The sequence below is a fragment of the Suncus etruscus genome, chromosome 8, assembly GCF_024139225.1.
Source record: "Suncus etruscus isolate mSunEtr1 chromosome 8, mSunEtr1.pri.cur, whole genome shotgun sequence".
Classification (NCBI taxonomy): Eukaryota; Metazoa; Chordata; class Mammalia; order Eulipotyphla; family Soricidae; genus Suncus; species Suncus etruscus.
The window spans coordinates 57,467,623-57,491,490 of record NC_064855.1 but is presented as its reverse complement, the minus strand read 5'-3'; the positions used below and the strand labels follow the sequence as shown (position 1 = coordinate 57,491,490).

At 38.0% G+C, this 23,868-nt stretch overlaps 1 non-coding gene across 1 annotated transcript; it reads right to left on the bottom strand.

Annotated features, from left to right (window-relative positions):
• Nucleotides 1-23,574: 23,574 nt before the first annotated feature.
• LOC126017210 (U7 small nuclear RNA) lies at nt 23,575-23,635 on the bottom strand. The gene has a single exon (XR_007498852.1). It is a non-coding gene; the product is annotated as a U7 small nuclear RNA (small nuclear RNA).
• Nucleotides 23,636-23,868: the final 233 nt, after the last annotated feature.

The following is a 23,868-nucleotide window of genomic DNA, read 5'->3' as shown; positions in this document are numbered from 1 at the left end:
TTCTCCTCTCCTCTCCTCTCTTCTCCTTTTCTTTCTTTTCTGAACTTGAGGTGATGGTGGCCATCTAGAAAAATGAGCATGGTTACCATCTGTCAAACTTGTCAGGATGGTAAGCTTACAAGCGCTTAGTGTAGCAATGTCTCTTGAGATATTTGAACTGCTTACCTTTGAACTTTTACGTGACAGTGGAATAAACTATTGTTTCAAACTCAGTACTATTTGGGTTCTACAATTTGAATGGTAGATAACCAAATTTTACCCGATAGGGAATACATATAAAGATAATAAATATTAAATTAGGTGTTGAATGCCAATTTATGTTTTATTTGGTGGACAGTAGGAGTACTGTTTAAAGTTTAGACTAATACTTTGGGAAGTGAACTATAGGAAGATTAATCTTCTATTCAAGTAATGGTAATGCAAGAGGGAAAGGTTACTTTGAAGGTTTTTTTTTCCCCACACTTGTGGTGCTCAGGGGTCTCACTTGGAGGCACTCAGGGAACCAATGGGATGTCTGAGATCAAACCCATGTCAGTATGATACTAATACCCAGTGACAATAGAGATGAGGGCCAGAAGGACCAGCCTATGATATGAAGCTTACCACAAAGAGCAGTGAGTATAGTTAGAAAATTTAACTGCACTAATAAATACTTTGATGATGATAGTGAGAGAGAGAAATAGAATGCCTGTCATAAAGACAGGCAGAAGATGGCAGAGAAGGAAAATGGAGAACATTGGTGGCAGGAAAGTGAAGGTGGATGTATATTTGATGATGAAATCCAACTACTAATATATTTGTAACCACAGTGCTTAAATAAAAAAATTATTAAAAACAACAACGGGGCTGGTGAGGTGGCACTAGAGGTAAGGTGTCTGCCTTGCAAGCGCTAGCCAAGGAAAGATCGAGACCGCGGTTCCATTGCCCGGTGTCCCATATGGTCCCCCCAAGCCAGGGGCAATTTCTGAGCGTTTAAGCCAGGAGTAATCCCTGAGCATCAAACGGGTGTGACTTGAAAAACAAACAAACAAACAAACAAACAACAACAACATGTCAGCTGTGTGCAAGACAAATGCCCTACCTACTGGGCTATTGCTCTGGTCCCACTTTAAAGTTTTGAGTCTGAAAAATTTGGAGAATATTCTATATTCTACTTATTTCTCTGTCTTTTACTAGTCTCTTTTGTAGTCTGCATTTAGATATGGAACTACCATAACAATTGTCAAATGCTACAAATCAAGACTCCTATCTCTCACTCTTAAAGAGTGCTCCAAAATAATGAAAGGCAAGATGAAGAGAAAATTTGGGAGTCATAATGAGCTTTATTTTAACCTTAAAAATTGAGGTGCTGTTTAGCCATATAAAGTGACTATCTGCTCACTTGGCGGTAAGCAAACAATTACAAAAGTGCTGAAGCTGTGGGTGTCATAGACTACCAAGGAAGAAGGTATGTGCCATAATGAAAAAGGAAAAAACCCCTCCCTTAGGAATATCTTTGTGTAATATTCATAAGGAAGGAAAGGGACCTATGATATAAAACAAGCAAAGACATAATGAAGAATAAAGGGAAATTTTATAGTTTGGAAATCAGTAGGGAAGAGATTGGTCAATTGTTACAGAGAAGCTAAAGTCAATGAGGTCTGACAAAGACTGCTGATTGGAGGGTTTAAAAGTCAGCAGAGGGTAATGTTTATAGAGTGATGGTTGTAGAGGCCAGATTCTTTTAAAGCTTGGGCTCAAAAATATGTAGCTCCTTTGTTTAGAAGCCAGCAAAGCTTCAAGCTCACTACAAGCCATATGTAAGTGCTCCTTGATTCACTTTGTAAATGCAAAATACTTTGGTGAACACATGACTATGTCATTTACCGATCTTTAAAATTGCCTCCAGGCTTGGGCTATCTAATTCACCAGGAGAGAAAAGTGCTTTTGGGTGCAGTGGAGATTGCCTGGCTGTGCGTCATGGCCCACGTGGCCATGGTCATGTTATTTGTTGACTAAAGAGATAAGCTTATCTACTCCAGGGCTGTGGCGCTGACCACATTTGGTGTGCTATGGTCTGCCCTTTGATTCATAGTTGATGCTGCTAGGGTCTTCTCTCTTTTAATCCATGGCCCAACCCCAACCTTTGCCTGTGGCAATCATTTTGCCTTTGGCAATTTTTTGTAGACTTCTTTTTATAAGGGAGAGTTATGATTATGTTTTTTGGCTGTTCACTATTTCCATGAAAGTTTTTCAAAATATTTCTTTGTTGAAGAAATCTCTGTCTCTGTTGGGAAGGATGGGAGAAAGAGACAAATGATCATTTATTTATTCATTTGCAAACTCTTTATTACCAATGCAATATCTATCTGCCAATGCTGCACTCTCCTTTTATTTTTACATCTCATGTCATTTTCCTGAGAACCTTTCTGTGGGAGACAATCACTTCAAAGATAATAATCTTGTGATCATAGTTGATTTTCTAGGTCTTCATTGTGAATAGTTTTAACATGGTTAATAATAGTCTTAACATGATGTATGTTTGCTTCATACTTAATCAAAGGATAATACCATTATGCAATATTCTGAATATAACATTCTCTGCAACTTCTAGAGTTAGACTCCAACACCTAAGCAGCATCTTTATCTACCTATGGATTCTTCTTCCAGTCATAATTTTCATTTTTTCTTGTAGTTGGGATATTAAAGTTCTTGAGATACTGAGTCAACTTTGGTTCATTCTTTATCCTTACATTCATTCACTCACTTACAGAAATTTAATGATCTTTTACTCTTAGAAAAATTGCAATTGCAAACTAGAATGTCCTCTTGTCCCCTAGATTCAAAGAGTTTACATGTTACACAGGAAGTCCAAGATTAGAGAATTAGTTCTTTTCAGTAAAGTCAAACTAGAGGATCACATGACCAAGTTTGTATATAACTTGTGGGTTTTATTTTTACAGTTTTATTCTATTGATATTATAGAATATTTCATTAATCTATTTTATACATAAATTTTCCAAGAAGTAAGTGTTTAGAGATATTGGAATGTTTTAACACCAATAGGCAAAAACCCATTTAAGACATTTTAAAGGATTCTTGTCGAATAAATAAAAAGTAATAAAGATTGCTCTCAAATTAATATTGGTGATCATCTTTTATATAACATGATGTTTAAAGACATTGACATCAATAAATTTAAACATGTTAAAATTAAGATATTCTAATTTGAAAATATTAATGCTTTATAAAATGTATTTATTATTTTCTAACTAATTTTGCTCAGCATAATACTTTCCATGTCCATCCATGTATAAGCAAAATTCATGACTTTCTTTTTCTTTTTATTTTTTTTTTAAATTTATTTAAACACCTTAATTACATACATGATTGTGTTTGGGTTTCAGTCATGTAAAGAACACCACCCATCACCAGTGCAACATTCCCATCACCAATGTCCCAAGTCTCCCTTCACCCCACCCGACCCCCGCCTGTACTCTAGACAGGCTCTCCATTTTACTCATACATTCTCATTATTAGGACAGTTCAAAATGTAGTTATTTCCCTAACTAAACTCATCACTCTTTGTGGTGAGCTTCCTGAGGTGAGCTGGAACTTCCAGCTCTTTTCCTTTTGTGTCTGAAAATTATTATTACAAGGGTGTCTTTCATTTTTCTTAAAACCCATAGATGAGTGAGACCATTCTGCGTTTTTCTCTCTCTCTCTGACTTTTTTCACTCAGCATAATAGATTCCGTGTACATCCATGTATAAGAAAATTTCATGACTTCATCTCTCCTGACAGCTGCATAATATTCCATTGTGTATATGTACCACGGTTTCTTTAGCCATTCGTCTGTTGAAGGGCATCTTGGTTGTTTCCAGAGTCTTGCTATGGTAAATAGTGCTGCAATGAATATAGGTGTAAGGAAGGGGTTTTTGTATTGTATTTTTGTGTTCCTAGGGTATATTCCTAGGAGTGGTATAGCTGGATCTTATGGGAGCTCGATTTCCAGTTTTTGGAGGAATCTCCATATGGCTTTCCATAAAGGTTGAACTAGACGGCATTCCCACCAGCAGTGGATAAGAGTTCCTTTCTCTCCACATCCCCGCCAACACTGTTTATTCTCATTCTTTGTGATGTGTGCCATTCTCTGTGGTGTGAGGTGGTATCTCATCATTGTTTTGATTTGCATCTCCCTGATGATTAGTGATGTGGACCATTTTTCATGTGTCTTTTGGCCATTTGTATTTCTTCTTTGTCAAAGTGTCTGTTCATTTCTTCTCCCCAATTTTTGATGGGATTAGATGGTTTTTTTCTTGTAAAGTTCTGTCAGTGCCTTGTTTATTTTGGAGATTAGCCCCTTATCTGATAGGTATTGGGTGAATAGTTTCTCCCACTCAGTGGGTGGCTCTTGTATCCTGGGCACTATTTCCTTTGAGGTGCAGAAACTTCTCAGCTTAATATATTCCCATCTGTTAATCTCTGCTTTCACTTGATTGGAAAGTGCAGTTTTCTCCTTGAAGATGCCTGTAATGTTCTGGAGTGTTTTGCCTATGTGCTATTCTATATATCTTATGGTTTTGGGGCTGATATCGAGGTCTTTCATCCATTTGCATTTAACCTTCGTACATGATGTTAGCTGGGGTTCTAAGTTCAATTTTTTTGTAAGTGACTATCCAATTGTTTCAACACCACTTGTTGAAGAGGCTTTCCCTGCTCCATTTAGGATTTCCTGCTCCTTTATCAAAAATTAGATGATTGTATGTCTGGGGAACATTTTCTGAGTATTCAAGCCTATTCACTGATCTGAGGGCCTGTCCTTATTCCAATACCATGCTGTTTTGATAACTATTGCTTTGTACTACAGTTTAAAGTTGGGGAAAGTAATTTTTCCCATATTCTTTTTCCCAATGATTGCTTTAGCTATTCGAGGGTGTTTATTGTTCCAAATGAATTTCAAAAGTGTCTGATCCACTTCTTTGAAGAATGTCATGGGTATCTGTAGAGGGATAGCATTAAATCTGTATAATGCCTTGGAGAGTATTGCCATTTTGATGATGTTAATTCTGCCAATCCATTAGCAGGGTATGCGTTTTCATTTCCGTGTGTCCTCTCTTATTTCTTGGAGCAGAGTTTTATAGTTTTCTTTGTATAGGTCCTTCACATTTTTAGTCAAGTTGATTCCAAGATATTTGAGTTTGTGTGGCACTATTTTGAATGGGGTTTTTTTCTTATGTCCATTTCATCCTTATTACTATTGGTATTTAGAAAGGCCATTGATTTTTCTTTCTTAATTTTGTAGCCTGCCACCTTGCTATATGAGTCTATTGTTTCTAGAAGCTTTTTGGTAGTGTCTTTAGGGTTTTCTAAGTAGAGTATCATGTCATCTGCAAACAGTGAGAGCTTGACTTCTTCCTTTTCTATATGGATCCCCTTGATATAGTTTTCTTGCCTAATCGCTATAGCAAGTACTTCCAGTGCTATTTTGAATAGGAGTGGTTAGAGAGGACAGCCTTTTCTTGTGCCAGAATTTAGAGGGAAGGCTGGTAGTTTTTCTCCATTGAGGATAATATTTGCCACTGGCTTGTGGTAGATGGCCTTAACTATATTGAGAAAGGTTCCTTCCATTCCCATCTTGCTGAGAGTTTTGATCAAGAATGGGTGTTGGACCTTATCAAATGATTTCTCTGCATCTATTGATATAATCATGTGGTTTTTATTTTTCTTGTTATTGATGTTGTGTATTATGTTGATAGATTTACGGATGTTAAACCAGCCTTGCATTCCTGGGATGAAACCTACTTGATCATAGTGGATGATCTTCTTAATGAGGCATTGAATCCTATTTGCCAGGATTTGTTGAGGATCTTTGCATCTGCATTCATCAGCGATATTGGTCTGTAATTTGCTTTTTTTGTAGCATCTCTGTCTGGTTTAGGTATCAAGGTGATGTTGGCTTCATAAAAGCTAGTTGGAAGTGTTTCCGTTTGTTCAATTTCATGAAATAATCTTGCCAGGATTGGTAGTAGTTCCTCTTGAAGAGTTTGAAAGAATTCATTAGTGAATCCATCTGGGCCTGGGCTTTTGTTTTTCGGCAGACATTTGATTACCGTTTTAATTTCATCAACGGTTTTGGGGGTGTTTAGATATGCTACATCCTCTTCCTTCAACCATGGAAGATTATAAGAGTCCAAGAATTTATCCATTTCTTCCAGGTTCTCATTTTTAGTGGCGTAGAGTTTCTCAAAGTAGTTTCTGATTACCCTTTGAATCTCTGTCATATCAGTAGTGATCTCTCCTTTTTCATTCCTAATACGAGTTATCAAGTTTCTCTCTCTCTCTTTCTTTGTTAGGTTTGCCAGTGGTCTATCTATCTTGTTTATTTTTTCAAAGAACCAACTTCTGCTTTCGTTGATCTTTCGGATTGATTTTTGGGTTTCAACTTTATTGATTTCTGCTCTCAGCTTTGTTATTTCCTTCTGTCTTCCTATTTTTGGGTCCTTTTGTTGCGCACTTTCTAGTTCTATTAGCTGTATCATTAAGCTACTCAGGTAAGCTCCTTCTTCCTTCCTAATGTGTGCTTGCAAAGCTATAAATTTTCCTCTCAGTACTGCTTTTGCTGTGTCCCATAAGTTCTGATAGTTTGTGTCTTTATTGTCATTTGTTTCCAGGAACCATTTGATTTCCTCCTTGATTTCATCTCGGACCCACTGGTTATTGAGTATGAGGCTGTTTAACTTCCAGGTGTTAAAATTTTTCTTCTGAGTCCCTTTGGAATTCAAAAATAATTTCAGAGCCTTGTGGTCAGCGAAGGTAGTCTGCAAAATTTCTATTCTCTTAATATTATGGAGGTATGTTTTATGTGCCAGCATGTAGTCTATCCTGGAGAATGTCCCATGTACATTGGAGAAGAATGTGTATCCAGGTTTCTGGGGATGGAGTGTCCTATATATATCCACTAGGCCTCTTTCTTTCATTTCTCTCCTCAGGTCTAGTATATTCTTGTTGGGTTTCAGTCTGGTTGACCTATCCAGTGTTGACAAAGCCGTGTTAAGGTCCCCCACAATTATTGTGTTATTATTGATATTATTTTTCAGATTTGTCAACAGTTGTATTAAATATTTTGTTGGCCCCTCATTCGGTGCATATATGTTTAGGAGAGTTATTTCTTCCTGCTCTACATACCCCTTGATTAATATAAAATGTCCATTTTTGTCCCTTACAACCTTCCTGAGTATAAAGTTTGCATTATCTGATATTAGTATGGCCACTCCATCTTTTTTATGGGTGTTGTTTGCTTGGATAATTTTTCTCCAGCCTTTTATTTTGAGTCTATGTTTGTTCTGACTATTTACGTGCATTTCTTGTAGGCAGCAGAAGGTTTGATTGAGTTTTTTGATCCATTGAGCCACTCTGTGTCTCTTGACTGGTGCATTTAGTCCATTGACATTGAGAGAAAGAATTATCCTGGGATATAATGCCATGTTTATATCAAAATCTGGTGTGTCTTTTGGTTAGTCTTGTCTTAAATTAGGTCTTTCAGTTTTTCTCTTAAGACTGGTTTTGTTTCTGTAAAGTTTCTGAGCTGTTTTTTGTCTGTGAAACCATGTATTCTTCTGTCAAACTGGAAAGTGAGTTTTGCTGGGTATAGTATTCTGGGTGAAATATTCATTTTATTCAGTCTTGTCACAATATCCCACCACTGCTTTCTGGCATTGAGTGTTTCTGGTGACAGGTCTGCTGTAAATCTCAAGGGTTGTAGCTTGAATGTAATTTTCCCTTTTGATCTTGCTGTTTTCAGAATTCTGTCTCTATCTGTGGGATTTGTCATTGTGACTAGGATGTGTCTTGGGGTGGTTTTTCTGGTGTCTCTTTTGGTTGGTACTCTTTGAGCATGCAGGATTTGATCACATATATTCTTTAGCTCAGGAAGTTTCTCTTTAATGATGTTCTTAACCATTGATTCTTCCTGGAAATTTTCTTCCTGGGTCTCTGGGACTCCAATGTTTCTTAAGTTGTTTCTGTTGATCTTATCATAGACTTCTATTTTCATCTGTTCCCATTCTTTGACTGATTTTCCACTGTCTGCTCATTTGCTTTAAGTTTTTTTTCCAATCTCTCCTTCTGTATGGAATTGTTATGTATCTCATCTTCCACAGCACCAAGCCTATTCTCAGCTTCTGTTACCCTGTCCCAGAGCTTATCCATTTTGTCATTCACTTCGTTTACTGACTTTTTCAGACCTGTTAGTTGACATGTTATTTCAATTTGGAGTTTAGTGATTTCTGTCTTTATATTTTCTTGGTTCTTATTAGTGTTCTGTTCAACTTGATCCATAGTTGCTTTGAATTTGTTGAGCATCTTCCATATTGCTAGTCTAAAGTCCTTATCTGAGAGGTTGATTAGTTGGTTGGTCATTAGTTGGTCATCAGAATTGTCATCTTCATTCTCTATGTCTGATGCTGGCCTGCTTTGTTTCCCCATTGTCACAGTTGTGTTGTGGGTTTTTCTACGTGTTGTGGTGGTATTCATTGGCTATATGATGCAGGCAGCCCACTCCTCTGGCTCCACCCTTTATGGATGGGCTGACTTCCCTCTAAGGGAGGGGAGTCCTCCGTGGATGAGGCCTCACACTGGACAAATCTTAGGCCCGAGCATGCAACAGAAAAGACAGTCCGGACCGAAATGCTTGCTTCTGTGATATAGCACAGTTCTTAGTGTGATTTTTTCTTCTTGTTGTATGGTGTTATTTTCTTAGATAGAACGCAGGGCTGCGTATCGAAGCGAGCTAAGTGCTCTGCTGGAGCCTCTTTTCACCCCACTCTCAATAGTTTCACGCAAGAGGACAGTAGACAGACATTTACAGGTAGCACTCACAGTTTTTCACAGTTGGGCCCCACTGGGCAGGCGTAGTTTTGTGGATTTTCCCCGCCTGATTTCCCAAATAGGGGACCCGGCTTCTGCAAAAGCTTGCCGGTTTTTGTGTTCTGGAGTCCCGCCCTGAAAATGGCCTCTGGGAGAGCGAGTTTTCTGGAGCCTCTTTTCGCCCCATTCCCAAGGTTTCACGCAAGAGGACAGTAGACAGACATTTACAGTTAGCACTCACAGTTTTTCACAGTTGGGCCCTACTGGGCAGGCGTAGTTTTGTGAATTTTCCCCGCCTGATGTCCCAAACAGGGGACCTGACTTCTGCAAAAGCTTGCTGGTTTTTGTGTTCTCAGCCATTCATCTCCCCTCTCATTTCTAATTTGGTTTATTAACTTTCTTTGTGAGTTTTGCTAGTGGTTTATCCATTTTGTTTATTTTTTCAAAGAACCAACTCTGGCTTTTATTGATCTTTCAGATTGTTTTTTTGTTGTTGTTGTTGTTTCCAGTTCTTTTTCTTGGTTTTGTTTGTTTTTTGTGCCACACCCGGCAGTGCTCAGGGGTTACTCCTGGCTGTCTGCTCAGAAATAGCTCCTGGCAGGCACAGGGGACCATATGGGACACCGGGATTCGAACCAACCACCTTTGGTCCTGGATCGGCTGCTTGCAAGGCAAGCACCATTGTGCTATATGCTATTTCTCTGGGCCCTGTTTCCAGTTCTTTAATTTCTGCTTTGAAGTTCATTATTTCCTTCTGTCTGCCTATTTTTGCTTTATTTCGTTGATCATTTTCTAATTTTTTTAGCTGTTTCATTAAGTTATTTAAGTAAGCTTTTTCTTCCTTCTGCATGAATGCTTTCAAGGCTATAAATTTTCCTCTTAATATTGCTTTTGCTATGACCCACGGATTATGATGATTTCTGTCGTCATTCTCATTTGTTTCCTGGAATCTTTTGATTTTCTCTTTAACCCACTTGCTGTTCAGTAATGAACTGTTTAATTTCCAGATGTTAAAGTTCTGTGTTGGATTGTAATTCACTTTTAATTTCCGTGTATGAAATTTGTCTCCTCTTGATTTTATGGAGGTATGTTTTGTGGCCTGGCATGTAGTATATCTTGAAGAATCTCCCATGTACCTAGGAGAAGAATATGTATTTAGTTTTTTGGGGATGAAGAGCCCTTTATATTTATGCACCAAGTCACTCTCTTTCATTTTTTCCTTCAGAGCCAGTGTATCTTTGTTTAATTTCAGCCTGGTTGAACAATCAAGGGGTGTCAGGTTGGTGCTGAAGTCTCCCATTGTTATTGTGTAGTTATTGATATTTTTCTAAAAATCTTTCAGTAATGTTTTACATATTTTGCTGGCCCCTCTTTGGGTAGATATATTTTTAGGAGCATGATTTTTTTCCTGTTGTACATATCCCTTGATTATTAAAAAAATCTCCATTTTTATCTCATAACATTTCAAAGCTGAAGGTCTGTGTTGTGTGATATTATTATACCCACCCCAGCCTTTTGTTTGTTTGTTTGTTTTTGGGCCACACCCAGTGGCACTCAGGGGTTACTTCTGGCTCTGCACTCAGAAATTGCTCCTGGTTGGTTCAGGGGACCATATGGTATGCTGGGAATTGAACCTGGGTCTGTTGTCCTGAGTTGACTGTGTGCAAGGCAAATGTCCTACCATTATGCTATTGCTCTGACCCCCAATCTAGCCTTTTTAAGAGAATTGTTTTGAATGATTGTCCTCCAACTTTTGATTTTGAGTTTATGCTTGCTCTGACGAGTAAGATATGTTTCTTGAAGTCAGCAAAATATCAGATTCAACATTTTGATCTGTTTTGCCACTCTGTCTCTTAATTGATCCATTTACATTGAGAGAGATCATTGTTACAGGATTGTCATCTTATTGCAGAAGTTTGTTGTGTTTATTGGGTCCGTCTTTGTCTTGGAATAGACCCTCAGCTCTTTTAAAGCTGGTTTTGAGTCTTTAAAATTTCTGAGTTGTTGTTTTTCCATGAAACTGTATTCTTCCTTCAAACCTGAATAAAAGTTTGGCTGAAGCATCCTCAGTGAAGCATTCATTTAATTAAGTTTTGTTACTATATCCCACCACTGCCTTTAGGCCTCGAGAATTACATTTGATAAATCTTCTGTAAGTATTAAGAATGCATATTTGTATATAATTTCTCCTTTTTTGGGGGTGTCACACCCGGCAGTGCTCAGGTGTTACTCCTGGCTCTACACTCAGAAATTAGTCCTGGCAGGCTCAGGGAACCATATGGGATGCCAGGATTCGAACCACTGTCCTTCTGCATGCAAGGTAAATGCTTTACCTCCATGCTATCTCTCCGGCCCCATCATTTCTCCTTTTGATCATTCTTTTTTCAGTATTCTATCCCTACTGTAGTTTTCATCACTGTGACTATTATGTGCCTTGGGGTGTTTTCTTTGGATCTCTTTTAGCTGGTATTTTCAACATCCAAAATATGGTTGCATGCCCTCTTTAGTTCTGGGAATTTCTCAGTAATGATGTCTTTGACTGTTGATTCTTCATCAAGATTTTCTTCCTGGGTCTTTGAGTCCCCAATGATTCTTATGTTGTTTCTTTTGAGATTGTCCTAGAATTCTATTGTCTTCTCTTTGCTTTCTTTAAGATTTTTTTCCAGCCTCTTCTGTTGTATGAAAAAGGTGTTATGCAGCTCATCTATATCACTGATTTTGTCCTCAGAAGCTGTTACTCTGCTGGTGAGGCTTTTCAGTGAGGTTTTCATTTTACCTACCATGTTTTTTAGCTCTGCTATTTCTTTTTTATGAAGTTTTTTTATTTCTACTCTCATATCCTCTTGAGTCTTCTTTTTTTTTTTTGGTTTTTGGGCCACACCCGGTGATGCTCAGGGGTTACTCCTGGCTATGTGCTCAGAAGTCGCTCCTGGCTTGGGGGACCATATGGGACGCCAGGGGATCGAACTGCGGTCCGTCCAAGGCTAGCGCAGGCAAGGCAGGCACCTTACCTCTAGCGCCACCGCCCGGCCCCCTCTTGAGTCTTCTGGGCTGTACATTGTTTCTTTTTTCTCTAAGTTTGTTGAACATTCATAACATTTCCTCTCTAAAGTCCTGCTCAGAAATATTATATAGGTGACAGGTGTTGGTTGGGTCCCGAGAACTAGCTTCATCAGTCACAAGTTGTCATGGGGTTCTGCATTGTTTTTCTGTTGTGAACTTTGATGGACAATACTCTTCTTTTGGGGGGGGGGTGAGCCACATCTGGTGATGCTCAGGCTATGCCCTCAGAAATTTCTTCTGGCTTGGGGAACCATCTGGGATTACTGGGGATCAAACTGTGGTCTGTCCTAGGTCAGCCACATGCTGCCCTACTGCTGCACCACTGCTCTGGCCCTGGACTGTACTCTTCTTAAGGATTGTGGTACAGTTCCTTGACTGGAAGAAATGCACAGCTACAAAGTGAAGAAAAGTGGCTGTGCTCTTGCTGGTCTCACTCTGCTGAGCTCAAGCTGGGGATTTTCCCATCTTAAGCCTGTGACTCTGTCCTGAGCACTGCCGAACAGTCTCTTCCTTTCGTCTCAGTCTTTGGTGGTAGAGATTGCTACCTCATGACACTGTCCTGGGTGCTGCCATCCAGACTCCCCCTTCTCAATTTTTCTTTAAGTATTTGCTTGAATTAATTAAATTAATTAATTAAAATTAAATTAATTAATTAAAACTATCTGGTCTAGTACTTTTCTTTGTTGTAACTTTTTTGCATAGTGATCCAATATCTCAACTTAAATGTTAAATGTTCTATCTCTTCTTAAGTTTATGTAATTTGTGTGGTTTAAGAAATTTAGCTATTTATTCTAAGTTGTTAATTCGTTGGCATTCAGTTTATTCATTATTTTCAACGAATACAGTATGTATATTTCTTGGGAAATTTATTTATTCTTTCTTTTATGAAACTGTTTTCTACCAGTTTTCAAAAGAAACTTATTACAATCACCAACAATACTGCTGCTTCATTGCATTATATCGAGACAAATTCTTTTATATTTTCGAATCACACTGTCAAATGCAAATATATTGGGGCTGGAGCAGTAGCACAGTGGTAAGGCGTTTGTCTTTCATACGTCTGACCTACGATGGATTGTAGTTTGATCCCCCAGCATCCCATATGGTCCCCCAAGCTAGGAAAGATTTCTGAGCACATAGCCAGGAGTAACCCCTGAGTGTCACAGGGTGTGGCCCAAAAACAAAATTTAAAAAGTCAGATATATTATTTTTCATATTATTTCCTTGTTTTTCAGCATTTTGATGAAGTAAGATGATCTTCCTTCTGCACTCAGTTTTTCATATGAAAATAAAAAATTTTTTTGGTTTTTGGGCCACACCTGGTTCAGAGGTTACTCCTGGCTATGTGCTCAGAAGTAGCTCCTGGCTTGGGGGACCATATGGGGAATTGAACCGCGGTCTGTCCTAGGCTAGCGCTGGCAAGGCAGGCACCTTACCTCTAGCACCACCTCGCCAGTCCCGAAAATAAATGTTTAAGAACATGCTCATACACGTGAGTTCTGTGAAGACTAACTGAACACTTAGCAAGTACTGTGGACATATTCCAAGAGAGTCCAAAGCAGTCAAAACTAGCTCTACTCCACAGAGGCACCACTGCCAGAGGTCGCCACTTGCCAGAGGCTGAACAAGCATGACTCTGACAGGAGAGGTTTTTCTAGAAACCAGGTTTAATGAAGGATGAGGCAAGGTAAGGAATCCAGAGGTCTTATATCAAACTGATAGAGTGAGAGAGAGATTGAGAGGGGGGGAGAGGAAGAGAATGACTGCAAACAAGTGAGCGAGGGAGCTAGGTTTGGGACCAGGGTAAGGATTCTCTCAGATAGAGGACCAGGAAAAAAGAATAGGTAGGAGGAGCAACAGGTCAGTCCAGAAACAGTTTTTCCAATAAAGCCTCTGGGAAATGTAGCCAGAGTCTAGGAGAAATAACATACCAGTCCCCAAATCAGCAGTACCAGCCAGCAACCATACCCCTTAAGCTGGTGGTTTATATACCTCTGGGCAATTGCCACTAAATGACAGTTAACCAGGAGACATCTTAAAGGATATACCCCTTTTGTGACACACCTGTTGATGTTCAGGGGTTACTCCGGCTATGCACTCAGAAATAACTTCTGTCTTGGGGGATCAAACAGCAGTCCATCCTAGGTTAGTGCATGCAAGGCAAATGCCCTACTGCTTGTGCCACCACTCCAGCCCCCAGAAAAGGCATATTTTTAAATGAAGAAAATTTAAGATATTTAATGGGCAATAGCAACAGAAACACTGTCTAAATTATAGGAATTCCAGAAAGAGGGAATGAAAACGAAGAGAAGAGTAGTTAATGGAAGACATAAAAAGTGAGAACTTGGGGCCAGAGAGATAGTATGGAGGTAAGGCATTTGCCTTGCATGCAGAAGGACGGTGGTTCAAATCCTGGAAACCCATATGGTCTCCCAAGTCTGCTAATTTCTGAGTGTAAAGCCAGGAATAACCCCTGAGCGCTGCTGGGTGTGACCCCAAAACAAAACAACAACAAAGAAAAGTGAGAACTTTCCTAGTCTGAGGAGGGATATGCACTGTTCCAGGAAGCCTAAGGAGAACTAAACAAAACAAACCCAACTGAACAACATTAAGGCACAAAGACAGAGATAAACTACTTAAAATAGTAAAAGCAAAGAAAACTCTCAAATATAAGGAAAATAACAAAATTGACATTGGATTTTCCTAATGAAACTCCATAAGCTTGAAGGGAATGGAATGCCACACTCTAAATTCTGAATGAACCAGCCCCCAACCAAGAATCCTCTACCAAGGATTGGGACATTGGTGATGGGAATGTTGCACTGGTGATGGGTGGTGTTAAGTACTAGTAAAAAAAAAAAAAAAGAGAATGATATGATAAATTTAAGAAAATGTTTCCAATTCTTTTAAAATCCTGAAACTTTTATAAGATTTAGGAAAAAAAAAATAAAGAATCCTCTACCATGAAAGGTTGTCACTCAGATTTGAGTCCACAATTAAAAATATTCTCAGATAAACAGCAACTGAAAGCAGTTGTTGAACAAAATCTTCATAGAAAATAGGCAATATTTATTCATATCAATAATTTCTTGTAGTTTTATAGAGACTGGATCTTTTATAGGGCTGACTATTAAAACCTCTGCAATGATAAAAAATTTTTCTCTAAATGTCAATGAATTGAACTATCAAAAGGTAGAGTGGTGGGATGGCAAAATTATCTCTTATCTGACCATAAGAGACACACTTGAACACTCATGATAAGCACAGGTTTAGAATGAAAGGTCAGAAATAATCATATATGCTAATGTTAGACTGAAAAAGCAGGAATGGCCATGCTTGCAATCAAACCCAAATAGCATTCAAACTAAAAAAACTAATGAGATTAAAATAGAAATTACATTTCCATTAAAGGATCAATAAATCAAGTAGATTTAACTCTAACCAGCATATCTACCTCAAATAAAAGGGCAGTAAAGTTTGTAAAGTAACTTTTAGTATACCTGAAATAAACAGAAAACAACACAATCATAGTGGGAAATTTCAAAATCCAACATCCAACAGACATAACATCAGTAGGAAAATAAGAACACTAAATGAAAACCAGAAAAACTGTGATTAATAAAAATGTATAGGTTTTTCTCTCTCCAAAGTCTGAGTATGCGTTCTTCTCTATGGAAGATTCTCAGAGACCATTCCTCAGGATAGACCATATGCTGGGGGACAATTCAGCTAACTATAAAGTCAAAAAAATTTAAACCACATCAAGTATCTTTTTGGGTTATAGTGCCAAGAAAGTAAAAATTAACTATAAAAGAAAATATAAAAAATATTCGATATTTAAAAACTGGATAACTTGTTAAATAACTATTGAATCAAAGAGAAGATAAAAGAAAAATATTCCTTGAAATGAATGATAACACAATCTATCAGAATATGTGAGACACAATAAAAGCAGTACTATGGGGGAAAGTTCATAGCAATATAGAAAGAAATAGGAAAATAGGTAATAGGCTCAAATAAGTAACCTCAACTTGAAAATCCAGAAGAAAACTAAATATATTTTATAGAAGTAAGAAAACAAAAGTAGATCAGAAATCATTGTTGTGGAAATTAAGAATGAAATACAAAGGGTAAATGAATTCAGGAGCTATTATTTTGAAGGAATAAACATAGACTAACAAGAAAAAGAGAAAAAAGAGAGAAAAAATAAATAAAAAGATTTGAGATGTAAGGTAAAGAATTACAACACACACCTCATAAATACTACAAGATTCTATGAGATAAACGAACACCTTTATGCCTGGAGAAACTAGAAGAAATGCAGAATTTTTAGAATGATAAAACATCCTAACATTGAATCGGAAGGAAATAGATAAACCACCTGAACAGACCAGCCAAGTATAAAAAACTGAAACACAAATTAAAAAATCTTCCCAAGAACAAAAGCCAAAGTCCAGAAGTGTTCACTAGTGAGTTCTACCAAACCAAAGATGATAATCTGCAAGCTCTTCCAAAATTGAAAAAGTGGAAATCTTCGTTTATAATTTCTATGAGTCCAAAATTTTTCCAATACTAAATTCAGAAAGAAATATTACTGAAAAAGAAAATTACAAACCAATATCCTTGATATCAATACAAAAGACTTCAACAAAATCTTAGCAGACTTAATACAATGTTATATCAAAATGATATTATATATATGATATACAATGATCAATTCTGTCATTCCAGGGATGCAGTAATGGTTCAATATATAAAAATCAATTAGTGTAAGTTATCATATTATATAAGATACCATATTAACAAAAAGAGATATATAAAACAATAGGCAAGTTCATATCTATTGATCCAGAGAAAGACTTTGAAAAGATTCAACATCCATACATGATAAAAACCCTTAAAAAATAGAAATGGAAGAAATGTACCTCAACATATAATGGTTATTTACAACAAAACATAGCCGACATTAATGGTGTCAATGATCAAAAACTGATAACCTCTCTGAGACCAGTTCTAAGGCAGGGATACTAATTTTATTTACTATTGTTCAAAGTAATTTTGGAAGTTTTCACTATAGCAATTAACTAATTGGAAAGTAGAAGTTAAACTCTTACTATTTGCAACGGAGATGATGATATATGTAGAAGACCCTAAGATTCTACTAGACAATTCTTAGAAAAATGAGTCAGTACAGCAAAGTGCATATTTAAAAATCAATACAAAGATTATATTGTTTTATTTCTATATGCAAATAATAAGGAAATAAAGTAAAAAACCACAAAATTCCATTTAAAATAGTATACCTACCTCTATGTCTGTGTAATCTGTATTGTACACAATTCCTGTCTACATTGTATATAGTCCCTGTTATATATAACCCCTTTTGAATAGTTGGGTGGGTGTTAACTCCAGGGCACCACTTTGGTCTGTGACTTAGGACTCTATAGTACTTAAGTTAGAAAGGGTAAATGAGGAGTAATGATGATAGGGGTTAAGGAAGTTAAAGAGAAATATGATCTTTTGTAGGGGTATGCAAAAGGGCAGAGCACAAAATGGACATTCTGCATACATAAAAACATAATTCAATGATAGTGAGTACTATTAATGTTTCTTGTTTGCGCAGGGGCTACTGGCCCCGCGTGATTTTGAAAATATAGACTGGAAAGAGATTACTAGTGATTTCAAGAAGCTGGGAGGCCAGAAGTTCAGAGCCCCACCCAGACCCTCCCTAAGGAGCTGAATGGATAATGGGGAAAGCCTAGGATATCTTCAAGCTCCACCAAGGGGCCCAACTCACCAGCTTGCCCAGGCATGTGGCCTAGGGAAGCCCTGGAGATCTGGAGCAAGGCGGTAGAGGGGTGCTGGGGTTACCCAAGTCCCACCCCCCCCCAGGCCTGGTTAAGAAGGCCTCCGGCATGGCTGGGGCCTGCTGAACCCCATACTGCTAGATTCCCGGCTCCCAGGAAGGAGAGAGATCCTTCAAGAAGCTGGGAGGCCAGAAGTTCAGAGCCCCACCCAGACCCTCCCTAAGGAGCTGAATGGATAATGGGGGAAAGCCTCGGGTACCTTTAAGCTCCACCAAGGAGCCCAACTCACCGGCTTGCCCAGGCATGTGACCCGGGGAAGCCCTGGAGATCTGGAGCAAGGCGGTAGAGGGGTGCTGGGGTTACCCAAGTCCTGCACCCACCCCTAGGCCTGGTTAAGAAGGCCTCTAGCATGGTGGGGGCCTGCCAAACCCCATACTGCTAGACTCCCCACATATTTCTGTTTCTTTTTTTTTTTTTTTTTTTTTTTTTTTTGTGGCTTTTGGGTCACACCCGGCAGTGCTCAGGGATTATTCCTGGCTCCAGGCTCAGAAATTGCTCCTGGCAGGCACGGGGGACCATATGGGACGCCGGGATTCGAACCGATGACCTCCTGCATGAAAGGCAAACGCCTTACCTCCATGCTATCTCTCCGGCCCCATATATTGCCACAAAGTTGCCATAAAGTCACAAAGTTGTTCATGATTGATGTTGAGTCATACAATGTACAACATCTGTCACCAGGGCACACTTCTTGCCATCAGTGTCCGCCATTTCCCTCCTGTCCTCCTTCTTGCCCTCTACCCTGCCTGCCTCTGTGGCAGACACTCTTTCTTTTCCTTTTTTTTCCGTTTAGACACTGTCGTTTGCAATATTGTTAGTGAAGGGGTAAGATGCATATCACTTTATCTCCTTTTCAATTCAGTTCTTGTTCAGAGTGATCATTTCCATCTATCATCGTCATAGTGGTCCCTTCTCTTTCTTTTTTTATTATTTTTATTGTTATTTTTTTATTTAAACACCTTGTTTGTGGCAAACTTCCTGCCATAGACTGGCTCTCCTGGCCCTCACTTAACTCAATTCTATGAAGTTCTCTCTCTCTATGATCTACTGCTTCAATCTGAGGAACACTGACAGACACACCATTATACACAAACTCTATTTGTTCATATTAAAAATAATATTTGTTAGCTTCTTCATAATTCCATTATCTTTCATTTTCCTCTTTGAGGATATTTACTGTGTTTCTTTTTAGATTTTTTTCTCTTTGTTTATTAAATTATTTTTTTCAGTTATAGATCATTCAATGATGATATTTTTACTTATGGGTGCATTTTTTCCTCCCTGACATTAACTTTTTTAATTAATTTTTTGCTTTTTGGGCCACACCCGGTGGTGCTCAGGGTTACTCCTGGCTGTCTGCTCAGAAATAGCTCCTGGCAGGCATGGGGGACCATATGGGACACCGGGATTCAAACCAACCACCTGTGGTTCTGAATCAGCTGCTTGCAAGGCAAACACCGCTGTGCTATCTCTCCGGGCTCAGACATTAATTATTTACTTTTACAAATAGTCCTGAGACTCTTGGCCTTTTTACTTCTTCCCCACATAGGTGACCTTGCTTCTAAGGATCTCAATCTACCTTGGACTTCTCTAATGTTACCCTGCAATTCCTTTTTGTATATTTAATTGTATTTTATACCCCATTCCCTCCATTGATGTTGTAATGACTAAGGGTTGCACACACATTTGGTTATGGTATTTGCATATATGTTTATTAAAGCTCCTATAATTGGCTATAGTGCTGTTCATGTACATCTCTCTATCTCTTTGGGTCAAATTCATTAGTTCTAGGGCATACTTATGGTTTTGTACTTAAGAATCATTTCTAGGAATGCTTGGGAGACCATACTTAGTTCCAGGGTTACAAAACAGCTCAACTGTGTGCAAGGCAAGCACTTTATCCATGTACGATTGCTCTGGTCCCATACACATCTCTTTTTATTTGCAATATATTTTGGAGTTGTATCCATTAGTAGGGATGCTTGCATATCTTTGGCTGTGGTGTGGCTGGAAATTGCTCGTGGCTATTAGACATGGGAGTAGCCAGGTACAAACAATAGGGCTTCTAAGATCACCCTCAGCGTACATGGCACTATCAGGGATTGAACTCATGACCTCAAGGCCATAGGGCCATCTCCATTTCACTGAAACTTCAATTCTAACTTTAATAGGCACTAGACTGAGCTGATAACAGTTAATTTTCTATTTCTTTTAGATAATGAGGGCGATACTGCTCTTTCCAGCACTGTTTAAGAAAAATAAATGGCAGAGATAGGAAGTTTTCTCTGAATATGCTATCCCCAGTGCCTGCTCTACCTGGAACTGGCTCTCCTTCAGTATAGGATGCCATATTTTGCCCCTATAGTCACACAACAGGCATCTACATCCCAACTCTGTCCCATAGTTGTCATTGGGTTTGGTGATTTCCTTTAATTATGCTTCCTGCATCTGTAGTGTCTCAGAGCTTGGTTTGGGAAAAACACAGCAATCTATATTATCACATTGTTTACTCTCTTATCAACCCTTCAGCTTTACCAACTGATGGACCAAATGTCTCACACTGGACCTGCTAGATTCCTTCTTTATGCAGGCTTAAGTCTTGGCCATGAACAGACATTTTATTTATCCTGGTTCAGAGTGGGAAAATGATCTTGGAAACTCAGTTACACATACAGAAAGAAAGCAGAAAACTGAATAATGTGGGAGATACAACCCTCTTGTTAGAGATCACACACAGATCACTCACAGATTGAACCCGTGAAAGCTAGTGGAAGAAAGGGGAGCAGGACAATTGTCTTATGACCAACTGTTGATCCCACCTCTTTTGCACTTGACTTTGTGCTCTACATCAGGGTAGTGCAAAACAGTGCTTCTCTTTGCAGACTTGAACACCTCCTTAATCTCAGCAGAGCATGTCTTTATGCTGCTACCATGCACTTATCTGGGGTCACCCTGAAAACTGGCAAAAAACCTTTAGACACCATTCATACTTGGAGTAAATCCAAGCACAAGGTAAAGCCCAACATTATGAGACTCCTCCTTGGTAACTGAGCACAAGTTAATCCCGGGTTTTCTCTTTGAGACAACACATTTCTCTCTCTCTTTTTTTTTTTAATTTTTTTAATTTTTATTTTGATCATATTGGCTTACATATCTTTCACAGTAGTATTTTAGGTACATATTAACATTGAATCAGGGGAATACCCATCACCAAATTTGTTGTCCCCTCCCTCTCCCCCCGTTCCCTTTCTGCAACCATATCCCCCACCATCACCCCCTGGGCTTCTAGAGTAGGTGGTCCCCTCTTTGTCTAGCTTACTATTAGTGATCATATATCTGTTTGGTTCTGGTACCCTCCCTTGTTTCCCTCTCCATTTGAGAGGTGGAGCTCGATAATTCGAGTTATGTAGTTTTGTTTGAAGGAAAGAAAAGCAATAGATTGGAGTAAAAAATAAGAAAAAATAAAAAAATCAAATAAATCAGATAAGCTGAAAATGGCGAAGTCCTTCTAGGCTTTCAATCTCGGTTTGAGCGAGGACATGAAAAAGGTAATTGAAACACCACATCAATACAGAAAAAAAAATCAAATTAAATATCCAGTGAGCACTACAGCAATAAAGACAAGCACCACACAATAGTCTCGGTTCTGAAATCAAACCATGCCATAGTACAAAAAGAAAGATAAAATAAAATAAAATAAAATTGGAGACATCAACTTCAATATCTACACCAAAATAAAGACGTCAATAAAAATCGATTAATTTATTAAATCGATTAAATTTATATGTGGAAAAATGATTATTTTGTGCTTTTTTTTTTCTTTTTCTCCCTGCATAGGCACAGTAACTATTGGGGATATTATAGAGGGAATTCCCGTGGCCTAGGACAGTGGTCGGCAACCTTTTTTTTTCTCAACAGAGCCAAATCTTCCCAACACCACGATTAAAATATATTTTGAGAGCCACATTTTTGTGTGTGTGTGTGTGTGTGTGTGTGTGTGTGTGTGGCAGCGCTCAGGGGTTACTCCTGGTTCTATGCTCAGAAATCACTCCTGGTAGGCTCAGGGGACCATATGGGATGCCGGGATTTGAACCACCTATCTTCTGCACGAGAGGCAAACGCCTTACCTCCACGCTATCTCTCAGGCCCCGAGAGTCGCATTTTTAAAACCAAAAATACATAGGATGGTACACTGTTTTTAGTTTCAATAAGTTTTTATTGAAAATATTCTGCATGCAAGTATCCACATAGGTCAGGAGGATACAAATAACACAACTAATAAAACAAAAACTTTAGAACAATATTATTTATCAATATCGTTAAATTCCATGAAATTTGCCTTATAATGTAGAGAAAATTACATCCTGACAATGACTGACAAAGTCACAAACACTAATATGAACATTGGCCTTGCATTTCCTTGGATAGTTTGAATAAGTCAGGTTTGTATGTTGTTTTTCATTTTAGGCATGATTCCAGGTTCTCATCGATAAGACAATTTCTCAATTTACTCTTGATAAGATTCATACTTGAAAATGATTGTTCACATAAATATGTAGACCCAACAAGGAAAGAACAGCAAATACTAGCCTTTTTAGTTAATTATATGAGTCAGGAATACTATTCCAGGTGTTAAAAATCAACATATCTTCCTTCTCCAGGTCTTTTAAAGCAGACCATTTGTGCTGTGAACTAAGTTCACATTTGTGTTTCTCCAATCTTTCTAAATTAGCACAAAGACGTTCAAATTTTGAGCTCCACAGTTCTTTGTTTTTAAATCCAGAAATTCCATTTCAAAGTTGCCAATGTCAAGATTAAAGGGAGAAAAATTTAATTCCATTAGAGTGGCATTCAGAGGTTTTTTTAACAAAGGCCAGTGTTGCTTTGCTGTTTCTGAAATCCTGAGGCCTCTTGAGAAAAGCTTACCTCATATTTAAAAGTGCTGTTTTAAAATAGGTAATGTCAATATCAGAATTATTTTCTTGGCGATGTTTCAACAGGCTTGGAAGGTGAATCAAAGTTTCTCTGTCAAAATCTTGAGCAAAAACAGATAATTTGTTTTCAAACGAAATAACTTCTTCTAACATTAAAAAATCGTGTTTCCTTTCCCCTGTAGTTTAAGATTAAGCTGATTTAGATGTGAAGTAACATTCACCATGAAATACAGTTTTTGTATTCACTGATCATTTGTTAATTCTGGATAGTGAACACCCTTCTCGAGGAAAACTGCTTTGATTTCTGATAATAAGTAAGCAAAACATTTCAAAACGTTTCCTCTTGATAACCAAAATGTGCTGAAAATTTGAAACCCTACAATATGGAGATGAAACAAGTAAAATAGAAAAACCTTTTAACAATCTTTAAAAGCAAGGACAGTGTTCCAGAGAAAAGTAGTAATTTCACTGAAAGGAAAAAAAAACCTATTGACACTTTAGTGTGTGCTGCAGGAAACCAAACCAAAATACACACAAAACAAACACGGCACTTTGTTGAAGGCATATGATATATCATAAAGGAATTATGATAGAGTGCCTGAAACATTTAAAAAATAATTTTTATTTAAGCATATTTGTTACAAAATTATTCATACTTGAGTTTCAATCATAGAATGTATATCACCCTTCACCAGTGCCCTTTCCCCACCATCAATGTCCCTTGTTTCCTTCCCCTTCACCCTCCTCTGCATATGTCAGGGGCAGGCATTTTTTTTTATCTATATCTGTCTTTATTTTTATGACATTGAGGTTTGCAAAATTTCCTTTATGACACCGTGGTTTGAAATATTGTTTTTTTTTAAGGGTGCCTTCTGGTGTAGACCAGAAGGCCTGCTGGACAAATTCTAAAGACCTGTAACACTGGTTTGCAATATTGTTAATTAAAGGGTACCATGCATGTCACTTATCCATTTTCAGCATTCAGTTCTTGTTCAGAGTGATATGTTCCAACTATCAATGTCATAATGTATCTTTCTCTATTCTAACTGAACTCACCACTTTTTATGGTAAGCTTCCTATCATGGGCTAGTCCTCCTGTCCCTCATCCCTATTTTCTCTAGTATTATTACCATATTATTACCATATTTATTATTCTT